This window comes from Arvicanthis niloticus, chromosome 21 (assembly GCF_011762505.2).
Source record: "Arvicanthis niloticus isolate mArvNil1 chromosome 21, mArvNil1.pat.X, whole genome shotgun sequence".
In the NCBI taxonomy this organism is placed as follows: domain Eukaryota; kingdom Metazoa; phylum Chordata; class Mammalia; order Rodentia; family Muridae; genus Arvicanthis; species Arvicanthis niloticus.
In genome coordinates, this window is record NC_047678.1 from 40,564,573 (window position 1) to 40,580,343 (window position 15,771).

The following is a 15,771-nucleotide window of genomic DNA, read 5'->3' on the forward strand; positions in this document are numbered from 1 at the left end:
TTCTTTGAGAATCTCATACAGTGTATTTTGACCATGTCCACCCCTCCCCCCAGCTCCTCCTGGATCCGTTCTCTTTTCCTTTTCTGCCCAATGTTGTGTACTTTAAAAAAATATTTTATGTCTTATTTTTAAAGCCACATCAAGTCCAATTTGTGCTTATACTCTTGACCCTTCCATTGGAGCATGGTCAACCCAGCAGGGACCACACACACCCTTAAAGAAAACTAACCCGCTCAGCATCTATCAACTGTGAGTAGCTACTTGGCTAGAGGTGAGACTTAATGCCCACATCCCTTCTCTCTGTTGGTATTTTGTCTGGCTTGAGTTTGCGTAGGTCTCATGTGCTATCAATCCCCGGTGAGTTCCCAGGTGCAGCTGCCCCACTGTGATCAGAAAACATGCCTACCCCCTCTGGCTCCTACAAGCCAGTGAGCCCTGAGCCTGGGATTGGTGTGGTATATTCAAAGCCACATGTTCAGTGAGTTTTAGTTTAATTTGCATACAGCCCTCTTAATTTCTAATAATGCATTTCTAAGTCCGTGCTTCATGAGGCAGAGTTTCGCTTGCTTTTTCCTGCCTCATCTTTTTCTCTTGCTTTTGCCATCCAGAGCTCTGAATATTTTTATCTCACTTGTGAAACCATTTGGAGGTATCGATAAAGCCTGGGATTGCTTTGTTTATTCCTAACCTGCAAGTTTAAGTGTGAACTGGGTCTACTTATTAGCATATCTGATTTTATCTCAGTCTTCCTGTCCTCTCTCGGGTGGGTGCCCTCTACTTCCTAAGTACAGTGGTCCCCTTCATCTGTGAGGCTTCAGTCAGGCACCAGCTGAGGAGCTCTAAGCCCCAGACAGCATTGAACCTGTGTAGTTACTTTTTTCACTGCTGTGACAAGACACCCTGGCAAAAGGGAACTAAGGAAGAAAGGGTTTATTTTGGATCATGGTCTGAGGTTACAGCGTAACCTGGCGGGGACACAGGGGCAGGAGGCCGCCGGTTGCATTGTACCTGCAGTCCTGAGAAGAGAGAGATCAAGGCTGAAACTCATACTGTATCATCTAGGCTCTGACAGTCTTGGGCAGTCCCTACCTTCCAGTTCTGCCGCACAAAAGCTCCAGATGCCAGTCATGGACCTAAAGGGTGCAGTGTACCCTGCTGGGCTCTGGCTTGATTTCCCCTGGCTGGGCTGTCGTCTGTCTCCTCCTTAATCCCTGTTTTGAGTGGGTGTGTTTGCTCTGAGCTATTCTATATTAGAAGTCTGGAATTTGTGCTTTGATGTTCTAGGCATCAAGATGTAGAGTTCTTGAGTCTCAGAAGGTTCCTTGGACTTTGGCTAGTGTTGGGGACTTAAGACATCAGAGCTCTTAGGTGAATTTAGAATTTGTGTTGTGAGATAGCCAGCAGCCTTCGAAGACCAGAAAGGGAATGCTGTGATTCACAGTGATGTTGTTTAGGTGTCAACTTGTGATGGTTTAACCTTCATTGGCAATTTGACTGGATTTTAGATCATCTAGACACATCTTTGGGTGTGTCTATGAGAGTGTGTGTGCCTGTGAGAGTGTTTCTGACTGTACAGGAAGAGCCCCTATAAATGTAGGGAGTCCATCCCATGGACTGGGGTCCAGGATGGAAAAGAAGGAGAAAGGGATCTGAGAATCAGGTTGATCTCTCTGCTTCCTCACTATGGGTGCAATGCGACCAGCCACCTCCTGCTGGACTTGCTGTGATGTCCCTGTCTGGTGGACTGTGTCTCCTCAAACTGTAAGCCAAGATGAACTGACCCTTCATTTTTATCAGGTATCTTCATCATAGCAATGAGAAAAACTAATCTACTCATGCCTGTTGTGTTTCCCCTGTACCCTGTGGTGTTGCCACACAGCGGAGGAAATCTGTCCTTACACCTCCCTTACAGCACTCCTCCTGTACCTCAGGTCACGTGAGCACAAGCTCTGGGGATCTGCAGCAGCTGATCTGAGAACAGAGACAGCTAAGGAGTGACTCACCGGGACTGTGGGGACTGGACAAAGGAATGATTCATGCCTCAGGTGGGATGGAGTGGAACTGTGCGAGACTTCACAATGCCACTTAGAATGCCATGCAGTTTAAAGTTATGAGCTAGCGACTTCTGGAATTTTCCATTTAATACTTGCAGACCATGGTTGACCATAGGTAAATGAGCCATGGAGAGTGAAGTCTCAGGCAAGAAGATCCGTGTACTTAGGTTCAAACGCGCACGCACGCACGCACGCACGCGCCTGGTCCTGTGTCTTTCCTTACTCAGAAGATTCATTTTCCCTTTCTATTCCCTGGCATTTATTATGCAGTCACTGTAGCATCCATACTAGCCTTGAAACATCTAATGTGGACCAAATTCATTTTCGTCTTCAGCATTTCCAGGTTTTTAATTGTCATTGGCCTTCTACTGAATTTGTACGCCAGTGTTTCCTATTTTAGGCCAAACTTAAATCCTCCATGTGTATATAAGACTTCTATCTTTCCCCATGGTTATATAATTTATTGATAACGCTCCACCATCTTTCAACTTCCACTGTCCACTGTTTTTGAGATAGGGTCCCTCATCGGTCTGGACCTCACCCATCAGGCCAGCTCACCTGGCCAGTGAAGCCCAGGGATCCTCCTGTCTCTGTTCTTGACACACCGGTATTACAAACACACACTTCCACACTTGGCGTTTTCTATGTGGGTTCACGGCCCAGCCATCTCCTTTTGTATTGTAATTTGTCTCTTGTAGCTGATTTAGTAACTTCTTTGTGTCTTTGATGGTCTCGGTCTCAGCAGGGCGCATGCTATAATGGCTTTGCTTTTATTCCACTGACACTGAGGATTCTCTGAGCTTCTGAGACTTGCGTGTTGACACCTAATCAATGATCGCTCAGGAACTTCTTAGCTTCATCTGTTTGAATATTGCGTCTCCATTTTTTTTTCTTATCTTCTCCTGCAACTCTGGTGGACACATCTAGGAAGTACTTCCTATATCACCCATGACCTTTAACCTCTCTTTCACAGGTCATGATATGCATTGGCCTCTTTTTTGTTCCTTCTGAAGACCTCATGGTGTTTGTTGTGATACCCACTTATGTCAGTGAACTCTAAATCTGTATTTCTATTTTTATTTTTTGAGACACGGGTCTAGGTACCCCAGGCTACCTGTGGATGGGTTTCAGGTGTGTACTAATGTGACTGACTGGTCCCCATTTCATTCTTTCTCCTTTAATTATTTATCTTTGTATGCTCATGTGCATTCAGGAATTTAATGACAAGCTTTAGGAGCCGGTCTCCTTCCATGATTTGGGTCCTGGGGATCAAACTCAGCTCGTTGGGTTTGGTGCCAAGCAAATCTACCCACTGAGCCATCTTGCCAACCCCAGACCTATATTTTTAGACTAGGCTTCTCTCTTGGTTCCCTTGTGCACCTTACCCAATGTCTCCTCTGGTCGTGCAACTTTTTGAAAGCCAAGCTCTTGATTTCTGATTTTTTTCCCTCCCCAAACCTGTTCTACTTGGTGCTTTAGTGTTAGTCAATATAAAAAATTATTTTCTTGGTAAGATAGTATATTCATTTATTCTTTAGAGCTTCAGGAACATAGGCAATGAAACCACATTTCCCTCCTTGTTCTAAACTAATGTTTGTAATCTAGTGTGTATTTCTCAAGCATAAACTGTCATCACAGTTACTTGGTTTATATCTAAGTAATTGTACAAATATTATACAATAAATATAATAAAGTAATTGCATCCAAGACTTCATGAAATACACAGTAGAGAAAGTATAGCTATATACCAGAGTTTTCACACACACACACACACACACACACACACACCCCTCCAAGAGTTTTTCTAATAGTTGAATTGAGTGTTAAATAATGTTTAGGTTAATTATAATCTAATTAAAAGCCCAGTTCAGTAGTGTTAACTACTTTCACACTTGACCAGCTCTGGCTGGCAGCAGCCATATTAGTCAATGCTGGTGGGACTATTCCCCTGGGAATGTGTTGGTCGGATTTGAGTTTCTAATATATGACGAATGATAATCCAAGACTAATTATCTGCAGCTGAGTTAAAGGAAGAAGTTAGAATTGATTTGCAAAGCCTTGGGCGTCTATTGATCAGAGGAAAAGCCTTTCTTCTGATGCTTGCTTCTGTAATTTCGAAGTTGGGTAATTGTGGAATAGAGAACAACCCAGGCAGGTCCGTGCTCCCACCCCTAACCCAGGCAGGTCCGTCCGTGCTCCCACCCATAACCCAGGCAGGTCCGTGCTCCCACCCCTAACCCAGGCAGGTCCGTGCTCCCACCCCTAACCCAGGCAGGTCCATGCTCCCACCCCTAACCCAGGCAGGTCCGTGCTCCCACCCCTAGCTCAGGCAGGTCCGTGCTCCCACCCCTAACCCAGGCAGGTCCATGCTCCCACCCCTAACCCAGGCAGGTCCGTGCTCCCACCCCTATCCCAGGCAGGTCCATGCTCCCACCTCTAACCCAGGCAGGTATGTGCTCTCACTTCTTCCCTCGTCCCTTGTTCTTTGTGAGGCCTAGTTTTAAATTTATTTATTGTTATGGACGTCATTGTGATATCTTCTTCCTATGTGGGAAGGAGTTTGGAGTGACAACCTGAACATGGCTGAAACCACATTCTCTTTTCTTCACTCATCTCTGCCTTCCCGCAGTGGCTGCTCGTGGGGTTATCCACAGACGTCAGAGCTTCGTTCTTCCCGGTAGAAACCAGAGTGGCTCATTTGGTCATCAGTCAGACAGGGAGGCAGAGCCATGGCCACTTGACCCTTTCTGATAAGCTATTCCCAACTGGGTTTCAAAAATAATGTTTGGGTTTGGGGTGACAGACAAGCCGGTGCTTCGGACTGACCTCAGATAAACAGAGTCAAGAGAACTGGAAGAAAATCCCACCAATATGTGTGGTACATACAGCCCTGGGGAAATCAGAGGTCAGAACACTCACTTCTCATGGGGGAGCTAGTTGAAGATCTGGTCAGTAGCAAACCAAGTTTTATTTTGTACAGATTGGTAAAGTAGTTTGGATTCACTCTTGAAGCAGATAGCTGATTTTAGTGTTAATCCTTGTCGACACAAGCAGGAGCGTTTAGTTGTGGTAATATTGTTGCTGATCTGTTTTATCAGTGAGGTAGATCCACCCTTACCGGTTCCCTGCAGACAGGTCTCTAAAATGGCTCAGGAGCCTCTTGCTTTTGACCTTAGACCTAGTTACTTTACTTCTAGCCAAAGGAAAAATAAGACTTGAACGTGAAACATATTTTGGCCCAGAGGTTTGATCCGGGAGCTCTGTAAAACAGCAAAAAGTTGGAGCAACCCAAATTCACAGCAGGAGGAGTGGGGGGGGGGGTTTACAGAAACACTTAGTAGGTAAAGAGTGACCCAGTCAGTAGGAGGGACGCTTCCCAGGGGCTGCCCATGTGGGCTGTGTCCCTGAGATGAGGTGTTGGTGAGAAAGGGTCCATCAGATAACACCACCTACAACCGGAACATGCAGATTGAACACATCAAACTGTCAGCAGTTTGCTGGATGGCATCCAAGTGGTTACTTTTCCTGGACAAACATGTAACATCGTTCTGGTCTTCCTACAGGGGGTTTACCTAGGGGATTACAGAGAATCTCACAAAGCAAAAGGAACGAGTTCACAAGAGGAAGTCTGGAAAGGAGGCCAGAGGTACAGTGCTTCATATACTGGCTGCTTGTAGTTGGTCACTGCTTTCCGTTGACAACTAGACTCCAACTTGTCATTGAGACTCTAAGAGAAAGATGGGCTCCGGAAGGTGCCCTGGCCTGCCTGGCACGATGCTCGGCACTGCCTCCCACCCCTGTCTGTGCTTAACTCCTGGCTCCCTTTAGTCTGTCGAAGCTCTGGGCACGAGCTGTTATTCAAGCAGTGTGGGGGAGCTTGGAATCTGGAGACTGTGGCTGATTCTGCGGGCCGGCTAACTTATACCACACTATACAGTCTGGCATTTGGGTTTTGGGGAAGAAAAGGGGGGGTGAAGAAAACGTGAAGTAAATACCCAGATGACTCCATATAGAACTTGAAATAATACCCAGATGACATGACCCTCTCTAAAACCACCGTCTCAGCTCTCCCAGCTACTGGGGCCTCTGACAGGTGCAGCTGTGTGGGGAGGTAATGTGGAGGGTCCCTGCAATCCTGTCAATAGGATTCTGCCACACACTTTAATTACTCCTGAAGTGGTGTGTTTTAATTAGAGCGCATGTCTCCAAACCCCCTGCCGACAGAAGATACATCTCCAAAGTGTAGCTGGGTGTGTGAAGCTGGCAGTGGGTCAGGCTACTGCTAAAGGTTGTTAGCCAGTCTCCCTGCTGCTATGCTCCTGAATTCAGATTTCTTCTTCTGTCGCCTGGAGCGAGTCTGGAACCACCCCCCCCCCCCTTTTTTTTAATCTACCTAATAAGAACAAGCTATTATCTTGACTCAAGCTGCTTCAAGCTGCTCGTATGTGTATTAGGGTATGACACAGTCCGGAAGGACTACTTCAGCACACGCTTCATTGTTAGCTTTTATTTTGCAAATATTTTGTTTTCTTAAACGAAAATTGGTCCAGTTCAAATGCATATCTAGATTTCTAATATACTAATTTAATTCAAGCCTTATGACCACTGGAGACCCCACAGCCTAAAAAGAGACGGCATCACAGAACTTTATAATGAGTTTTATAAGGGGTGAACCAAAACCTATGGGTAGGTTATTCTACCAACTCACTGGGGGCTATGGTTCTATTATGGAAACAACGAATTCCAGGGTAACCAACTCCACCGCCAGACTTCTTTTTGTGGTAAACTGAGTGTCCGTTGGAGCTGGGGAGATGGTTCGGTCAGCAGTGTGCTTGTGCAAAGGCCTGAGTGCCATCCCTAGCACCCAGCTGTAAAACTGCTAGATGCAGTGTTGTCTGTGATCCTAGTGCTGGGGAGGTGGAGTCAGGCAGATCCCCGGAGCTCACTGACCAGCCAGTCCTGCCTACTTGATAAGTACTACGCCAGTGAGAGACCATGCCTCAAAGAAATGTGGTGAGAGCTGAGGGGATTGCTCAGTGGTTAGTGCCATTAGCTGCTCTTGAAGAGGACCTGAGTTCAGTTCCCAGGCCAGGCGGTGACTCATAACTGCTGGTGACTCTAGCTCCAAGGGATTTAACACTCTTATGGCCAGCAAATGCAGGTAGACAAAACAACTCTGCATGTGGTTTCCCCTCCATTTTCCTCTAGGGAGGAATCATTGCCTTTCTGTGACAGAGGGATGCCATGGATAACCCTCCAACAATGACTAACTGTCGCTCCCTCCTCTTGCTGGAGCCAGTGGAAATACAGATGCTCAGGGTTAGTTGTTTACTGACAAGGTAGACGGGAAGTCGTACTGAAGAAATGCTTGAAGATACATGAAGGCATTTAAGAGTTATCGACTTACACCCATTTCGACAAGCGTGTCTTTGTACCCTTCCCAACACTGCCCAGTTCTGACAGTCCAATCTTGTCCTTTCCTTCTGGCCCAGTCTTCTGGGTGTGTTCCAGCTCAGGTCCCTGTTGGCTTTCAGAGCCACACTGTTTGCTCTTGACTAGCTCATATGATATGTCTGAGGATGTCCAGGTGAGCTGCCATGAGACTAGTTTGAAGTGGGCCTTTTCTGTAAACATGGCTTCTAGTGCCTGAGGCACTAAGCACCTGGAAGCTGGTTTAGAATTTTAACTTAAAAAAAAAAAAATCCTACCTTGGAAATAATGAGTTTGCTAATTATTTACATGTCATCTCCCTATAACAATGATTTATTTTTCTTTGTATTGACAAATATAGTGGGGGTCATCCTCTTTTCTATTTATGTATCAACAGTGTTGAGTTTCAAGGTTTTATATTGAATTTTAAGGCACTTTAGTTTCAATCGATCCTACCTGGCATGGGAGAGTTGGCCTGTCTTAGTAAAGGCCCTCGGACAGAATCTTTCCATGAGTTATTTTTAATAGGCTGCCCTCAAGTCAATCAGTCCATACACAGATGTCATCAGACATAAACAACTGAGTGAGACTGAGGCTGGATGAACTCCTCGGTTGGGGGGATGGTCACGTGGCATTCTTTAAATTCTGACCCTCTGATCCAGCCAGACTTCTGTCAGTCCTGAGAAACAAAGCTCTGAGACACTAGGTCCACTACACAGACCCCTACCACACACTAGTCACATATTCCAGAAGGAACAGATAAAAAAAAAAAATCTCCTAGAGTAAATTTGTGCTAGACTTGAACAATTTATTTAATTTAAATTTAATTATGCAATATGGGAAAACCTTCCCAGAGTCACAGAGCAACTCTGCAATGTGCAGATCAGAATATGCAATCCTGTGACTTCTAAATGTGCAAGAAAAGAGGGCCCTGGTATCTCAAAACATCTAAACCAACATGGGTCACAGGAATCAGTAGAGATTAAGGGGTGATCTTGTCCCTGCCTGCTTGGGCAAAGCTTCATTCTCCCCCTGTCCCCTGACCCCTGTAATCCTAGTTTACAAACCATCTGCCTCAGTACCCTTAGGACCAGACTCACTGTTCCTCTAATTCCATCTCAGTGGACCTTATAAGATGCCAGGGTCTCCCTGGACAACCATCCTGTTGTGGACTTCTTTCTGATCTCTGCTCTTCTTCTCCACCTTGCATTTTCCCATCCCCTGCCAGAGCTGCTGGTCAATCAGCAGCAGCTGTTGAGATAGGGTCCATTCACAGTAGACTCTGTTGCCAGGGAAAGATGGTTTCCTGAGTTCAGTGAGTCAGCTGTTATTCTCATCCAAAGCCATAATAGGTACAACTGGCCATCACAAGTTCACCCTTGGTACACACGGGCAACTCTTTAAACCAAATTAATCTCCACATAAAGACAAAACCAAGGTCATTCTTGTACTCACCGTCACAAAGTGTAATATTTCAGACAGCTGGAAGCTCATTCTTCCTGCAGAAGATACAAAGTCCTACACTTAAATACTCTGCAATACAATTAACACCCACATTTATTTGTTTCAATTTTTATATATTTGAGTGTTTTTACTGCATTTACGTATTGTATGTATATGCACCATGCATGTGCCTGGTTTCCTCAGAGACTAGAGGGAGGCGTTGAGTCCCCTAGAACTAAAGTTATAGCTACCAGGTAGGAGCTGGGAACTCAACCAAGGCGCTCTTCAGGGGCAGCTTAAAAATCAATATATTTTATGTGATGGCCTTTGGCCAAGCAACCATGTCTGTTGAGTTGTCCTAGCCAATGTCTCTTCCTGTCTACTCCATGTGCCAGCTTATGCATTCTTATAAGACCAGCCCATTCTTTGGGGTCTGTCTAATAATTCTTTATAGTCTTCTTAGACTCCACTCTAAAAATGAAGATCTGACAAGGGCAGGACTCATGGGATACTAGGCCCAAGTTCTAAACTCTGTGACTACAAGAACCCCTGGAGTTCCCATGTTACAAACCCAAGCACTGTTGGGGTTAGAGAGATGGCTCAGCATTTAAGAACATGGCTGCTCTTCCAGAGGACCCAGGTTCAGCACCCACATGGCCGCACACAACTGTCTATAACTGTGGTGATTGGAATGGGAACAGCCCCCATAGGCTCTCATATTTGAATGCTTGGTCACCAGGGAGTGGAACTGTTCGAAAGGATTATAAGGATTAGGAGGTGTGGCCTTGCTGGATGACGTCACCTGGAATGGCTGTTGAAGTTTCAGAAGTCCAAACCAGGCCAGTCTCTCTTTCTCTCTGCCTGTGGATCAGGATGTAGCTCTCAGCTTCTGCTCTAGCACCTGCCTACATGCTACCATGCTCTCTGCCATGATGACAATGGCCTAAATCTCTGGAACTGTAATCAAGCACCCAATCAAATACTTTTTAAGAGTTACTAAGATCATGACGTCTTGTCACAGCATTAGCACTGTGATTAAGACAGTAACTCTAGTCCCAGGGGATCCAACATCTCTTCAGGAACTGCACACCTATAGTGCACAGACATTCATGCAGGCAAAACACTCATACACATAAGATAAAAATAAATAAATCTTTTTTTTAAAAATCCAAGGGGTTGGGGATTTAGCTCAGTGGTAGAGCGCTTGCATATAGTGAGCACAAGGTCCTGGGTTCAGTCCTCAGCTCTGAAAAAAAAAAAAAAGACAAAAATCCAAGTTGTTGGCCTATAATTGAGATCTGTACATCAAATGGATGCTTCTAAATTAGTCGTTTGTTTCTTCTTGAAGACACATCCTCTTTTTTGGTCTACTATTAGCCATCTTAATTCGTCTGTTTAGGGAACAAATGGGATTGTGGATTTTACCTGACTGATAGCAAATTCAGAATTGGAGATGTCTGAATTAGTGAGGTTTTACTGTGTTTTTAATGATGTTTAATTCTCTAGCCTAATTAATTATGTGGTCTCATTCCAAATATAGTTAGGTACAAGCTCTTGTACGAATAGATATTTTGTTACAGGCAGAAGAAATGGACCAGGTATTTCTACAGTTGAGGGAGCAAAGACCTTCATTATCCAGTTGAAAGAAAAAGAGACATTTCTGGCCCACTGCAGAGCTGTGTGTTTTGTCAAGTGCCCATTGGTGGTTTTCTGTGCAGGAGCTCTATATGAAAGTGCCTCAAGGACAGGACGCAGACAGGGAAAAGCTGAAGAGGCTCCACAGGCCTCTGCAGTTCCCAGAGAGTCGGGTCAGAAGTTGGGGGTTGCAGACACATCTCTATTGCCAACAGCACAGAAATAGACTGTGTTCTCGTATGGATACTGGACTTTTGTTTCTTTCTAAGAGCAGCTATTACCTACAAAGTCAGAAAAATGACATCAAGATTTATTATATAAACCAGGTCATTCTTCATTGGTAATGTGTGAAACATGTTTGTCTTTGTGAATCTGTAGGTGTGTGCTCTGTACGCCTGTTTTATATACTGATATACCCAGAGTCCTGTAAAAATTTCTCAATGAAAAAGAAATTTTAAGTGGAGAAAGCTTAAGAACCTCTATGGGGCTAGGGAGATGATGGCCAGTGGGCAGATTGCTTGCTTCTTAAGCATGAACATCCAACTTTGAGTACCAGGAATCCACATAGGAAGCTGGTGCACTAGCACACATTGGTAACCTCATTGCTCTGTCTGCTCCTACAGTGAAATGGGAGTCAGAGACAGGAGACTTTCTGGGAGTTCTTGGGCCAGCTAGCCTTCTGTATACAGCAGCACTAAGTATCAGAGATACCCAGAGTCAAACAAGGTGGCATGGAAGGATGACCCCTCAAGGCTGTCTTCTGACCTCCATATACAAACTGCACATGCATCCCTCTCCTGCCCTCTTAGATCCACACATACCATAGCCCCACCCCACCCTGCCCCTGCACACACATACACATACACACAGAGTTTTTGTTTTGTTTTGTTTTGTTTTTTAAGGAAAGAAAGACACATAGAGAAAGTAACTTGCAAAGAATCAGAACAACCAAATGACAAGAAAATCCAGAGTAAGATGAAACTGGGAAAATGATACAGGAACAAGGTGAAAAGTTTAGCAAATAAATCCAAGCCATAAGCTGTCCAATCTCAGAGCTGAAGGGGCACAGCAATAGAACTAAGAATTTAGTAGAGGGCTGTAGCAGTAGACTTGATAAAAAAAAATAAGCAAATATCTGAATTATCCTCTTAGAAGAGGGAAAAAAATGAAAGAATGAAAGAAGCCCACAGGAGTTTCCAAGGCTATAACAGTGTGCAAGCCACTTCAGCTCTGATCTAAGAGTTAAAATACAAGCATGTGAAAATAACCAGTTCTAATGTTATTACATATAATATGATGTTAATTTATGTTATACATATAATAATGTTATTGACTATGTAGCAAAGAATTGTATAAATTGTGCATGCGGCACGCACACACGCATAGGGATGTAGTGCCCAAGGAGGCCAGAAGAGGGCATCAGATCCTCTGGAACTGGAGTTGCAGGTGGTTGTGAGCTACCCTACATGGGTGGTGGGAACTGAATTCAGGTCCTCTAGAAGAGCAACTAGTGCTCTTAGCAATTGATCCCTACTCCATCTCTGTATGTTTATAACTAGCATATCAAGTTGAGAAAGTTCTGTTTTCTGTCTTCTTTGCTGAGTGTGTTTTTAATCATAAAAATGTACTGGTTTTATCAATACAGAAAACAGTGCTTTGCTGTATCTATTAAGGATCCATGGTCTTCGTGTATTACCGTTAATTTTTTTATGTGTGATGGTTTATATCAACTGTCAACCCAACAGGACCTAGAGTCACCCAGAAAGGAAACCCTTGGGTATGCCTGTGAAGAATTACCTAGACTAGGTTGGCCGGTAGGCATGCCTGTGAGGGATTTTTCTTGTTTTTGTTAACTGTGATAGGACATTCATTCTAAATGTGGTTAGTACCAGTTCCTGAGTCCTGGACTGAATAAAAAGGAGAAAGTGAACTGAGTACCTGCAGTCATCTCTTAGTTCGTCGCTCAGTCTTCATCTCGCTTCACTCTGTGGATACAATGTAACCAGCTGTTACAAGCCCCTGCAGCCATTCAGACTCCACCGTGATGGACTGCATCTTAGAACTGCGAGCCAAAATAAAGCCTTCCTTCTTTAGACGGCTTTTGTAGAGGGATTTCATCACAGGAGCAGGAAAAGCACCTCAGGCAATGTTAACCTTGCATTTTAGCATAAATTTTAGCATTTTGTCATGTTGTTGGTTTGGCCTGATACTGGCCCGGAACTTAGAATCTCTATTTGTAAGGGTGTTGGTTTTGTTGTGTTACATTGTTACACTGTTTCTGTGTGCTTTTGGTGTCTCGTGATGGTTGCCCCCTTTGAAGAAGTTGGGAAGTATCTTCTCTTTGTTCTGTTCATGGAAGACCTATGTTCACTCTTTTCTTTTTGTGCAATATAATTCATCAGTGAAGTTACCCAGTCCACTGCTTTCCTCCCTGGAAACATTTTGTTGTTGTTATCGATTCAGTCTCCTTACTAGATATTTGTCAACTCAGAGTTTTCATCTTTCCTCAATCTGTTTTGGCAGTGTCTTCTTAGGAATTTTTCTATCTTATCTAGTTCATCCAATTTTTTGCTGTTTAATTTTTCATAGAATTTTTTCTTAATCCCTTTTGTTTCTCTAAGGTCTATTGATATCTCTCTTTTTCATACATTAATGATTTGGATATTCTTTTTCATGAATTGGTGTCACTAAAGGTGTAACTATTTTGCTTATATTTTCAAAAAATGATCTTTAGATTTTGAGGACTTTTCTCCACTTTTTGTATTAGTTGCTTTTTTTATTGGATATTTTATTTACATTTCAGGTGTTATTCCCTTTCCCCATTTCCTCCCTACCCAGGAATCCCCTGTCTCACCCCCCTCCTCCTGCTTCTATGAGGATGTGCTCCCACCCACCCACCTACTCCCACCTCCCCGCCCTCAAATTCCCCCACACTGGGGTATCCAGCCTTCATGGGACCAAAGATCTCTTCTCCCACCTCTGCCTGACAAGGTCATCCTCCCTTACATATACAGCTGGAGCCGTGGGTCCCTCTCAGGCTAGTGGTTTAGACCCTGGGAGCTCTGGTTGGTTGGTATTGTTGCTCTCACCATGGGGCCACAAACCCTTTCAGCTCCTTCAGCTCCTTCTCTCTAACTCATCCATTGTGCAAATGTACCACATTTTCTGTATCCATTCCTCTGTTGAAGGACATCTAGGTTCTTTCCAGCTTCTGGTTATTATAAATAAGGCTGCTATGAATATAGTGGAGCATGTGTCCTTGTTATATGTTGTAGCATCTTCTGGGTATATGCCCAGGAGTGGTCTAGCTGGCTCCTCAGGTAGCACTATATCCAATTTTCTGAGAAACCACCAGACTGATTTCCAGAGTGGTTGTACCAGCTGTTGCTGAGTTAAACACGATGACCAAGACCAACTTAGAGAAGAAAGAGTTTATTTTACTTAGTTTTATGTTATTTGTTTACATTTAGGGAGGGAGAGTCCATCATGGTTGGAGGATGTGACAACAGGAACAGGAAGCTGAGAGATCACATCTCAACCACAAGCACCTATCAGAGAGAGTGAACTGGAAGTGTCATGAGGATACATAAGTTCAAAGCCTGACTCTAGTGACATAATTCCTCCAGCAAGGCCACACCTCCTAAACCTTCCCAAACAGTGCTATGAGCTGTGGACTAAGTGTTCAAATTCTTATGGATGTCATTTTCATTCAACTCCTTGTCTTGTTTCTCTTTCTGCTTAGAAGGAAGGCTGAGTTTCTTTCTCTAGTCCATCATTTTTGTGGAAGTCTTTAGTTCTTTGACCAGGCTTAAATGATGGAGTCATTCCTTCTCCTCTCCTGCATCTGTCCTTCTCTCCCTTGTGCCTTGTGAGATGCAAGTGATCAAAAGAAACAAAACCAAATGTTGTGCACTTATGAGAGTATGTCAGCTCCTCAGGCAGGGGTGTGGCAGGCCACCAGCCTCGCATTCCCTCACTTATTGGGACACATCAGAGTCCTCAGGAGAGGATCCTAAATCCGGCTTGGATGAAGCATAGACCTAGTCCACTGCTGATAGGTCCTGAGTGTGATGAGCACGAACACATTTTAGAGGAAGAGCCAGTCCATGTCAGGGAGTGAACAGAATGAAGTTCAGTGGTCCACCAACCCAGGCACTGCTGGCTTCAAAATAGCCACAGTGAAAACACATCTCTACCCATCTGTGAGCTTGTTTTTCTTTCCTGGCTGAGTTCTTCCCTCCCTCCCTCCCTCCCTCCCTCCCTCCCTCCCTCCCTCCCTCCCTCCCTCCTCCCTTCCTTCCTCTAAAAGCAAATCATTTTAATGGGAAAGGTGTAGCATTGCCACTTCCTCTTTGGGAAATATTTTCTTCATTTCTAGTCTGTGAGAAGAATGCTATGGTATTTACATCCTGACTTTTAGGACATTGGATTTTCCAACTTAATAATTTTTTTTCCTTGGATACAAGGTCACACACACACACACACACACACACACACACGCAAGAACCCCACAAAACTTTGTGTTGGTAAGACTTCACACAGGCATCTGTCATTGGTTCTGTTCTGGTCCTGTCCAGAATGAGCCCCCCCCCCCCCCCCCCCCGCAAACACTGACCCTTCCCCATGAACATCCCACAGTGTGTTCTTAGTGTCCCTGCACCGTCTGAGGTTATCTTCATGTGCAAGGTCTCTGTTGACCAGTTTCCTCCATCAGTACCACCTTCGTTTTGCTCTTGTCTTTACCCTTAAAGCTGTGGGCCACCAGAGCTGGTATACACTGTGCTGGGTTTAAAAGCCAGGGCTTTGTGCAGGTTGGGATGGCCCTCCTCCAGCTGGGCTCCATCCCCAGTACCCACTGGTTTTGTTTTTTAAGTCCTTAGCTTGTGATGGTGGTGGTTTTGTGTCTGTAGGTACCCTCAGAGGCCATAGGTGGGAGATGTGTAGTTATATGCAGTTGCGCCTCCCTTGTGTGGGTGTTGGGAACAAAACACAGATTCTCTGCAAGAGCAGTATGGCTTTTTACCTCCCAGCCCTTTCCTGGTTCTGCCAAAGCACTGTTGAAAATTACCTGACTTCTGACAATTACATTCAAAAGGCCAGCCGCATCAGTTCAGGGATCCTGTGAAAGTGAGCAGAACACATCAGCAGAGCCTTGACTTGGTGTTGTTTCCCAGTTAGCCCTGAGAAGGCCGGTGCTGTTCAGGAAACT

General features: G+C 44.6%; 1 protein-coding gene across 6 annotated transcripts in view; it reads left to right on the forward strand.

Moving 5' to 3' along the window:
* Positions 1–15,771, forward strand: part of Myrip (myosin VIIA and Rab interacting protein) — a 177,135-nt gene that overhangs the window by 12,701 nt on the left and 148,663 nt on the right. The window contains exon 2 of one of the 6 annotated variants that reach the window (XM_076917359.1): positions 5,618–5,700. The exons of 4 other annotated variants lie outside the window; for them this stretch is intronic. The gene's annotated coding sequence lies outside the window, so the exon portion shown is untranslated. Of the gene's footprint in view, positions 1–2,020; positions 2,046–5,617; positions 5,701–15,771 lie in introns of those variants that run through there. One more of the 6 variants, XM_076917362.1, reaches the window with a different exon arrangement.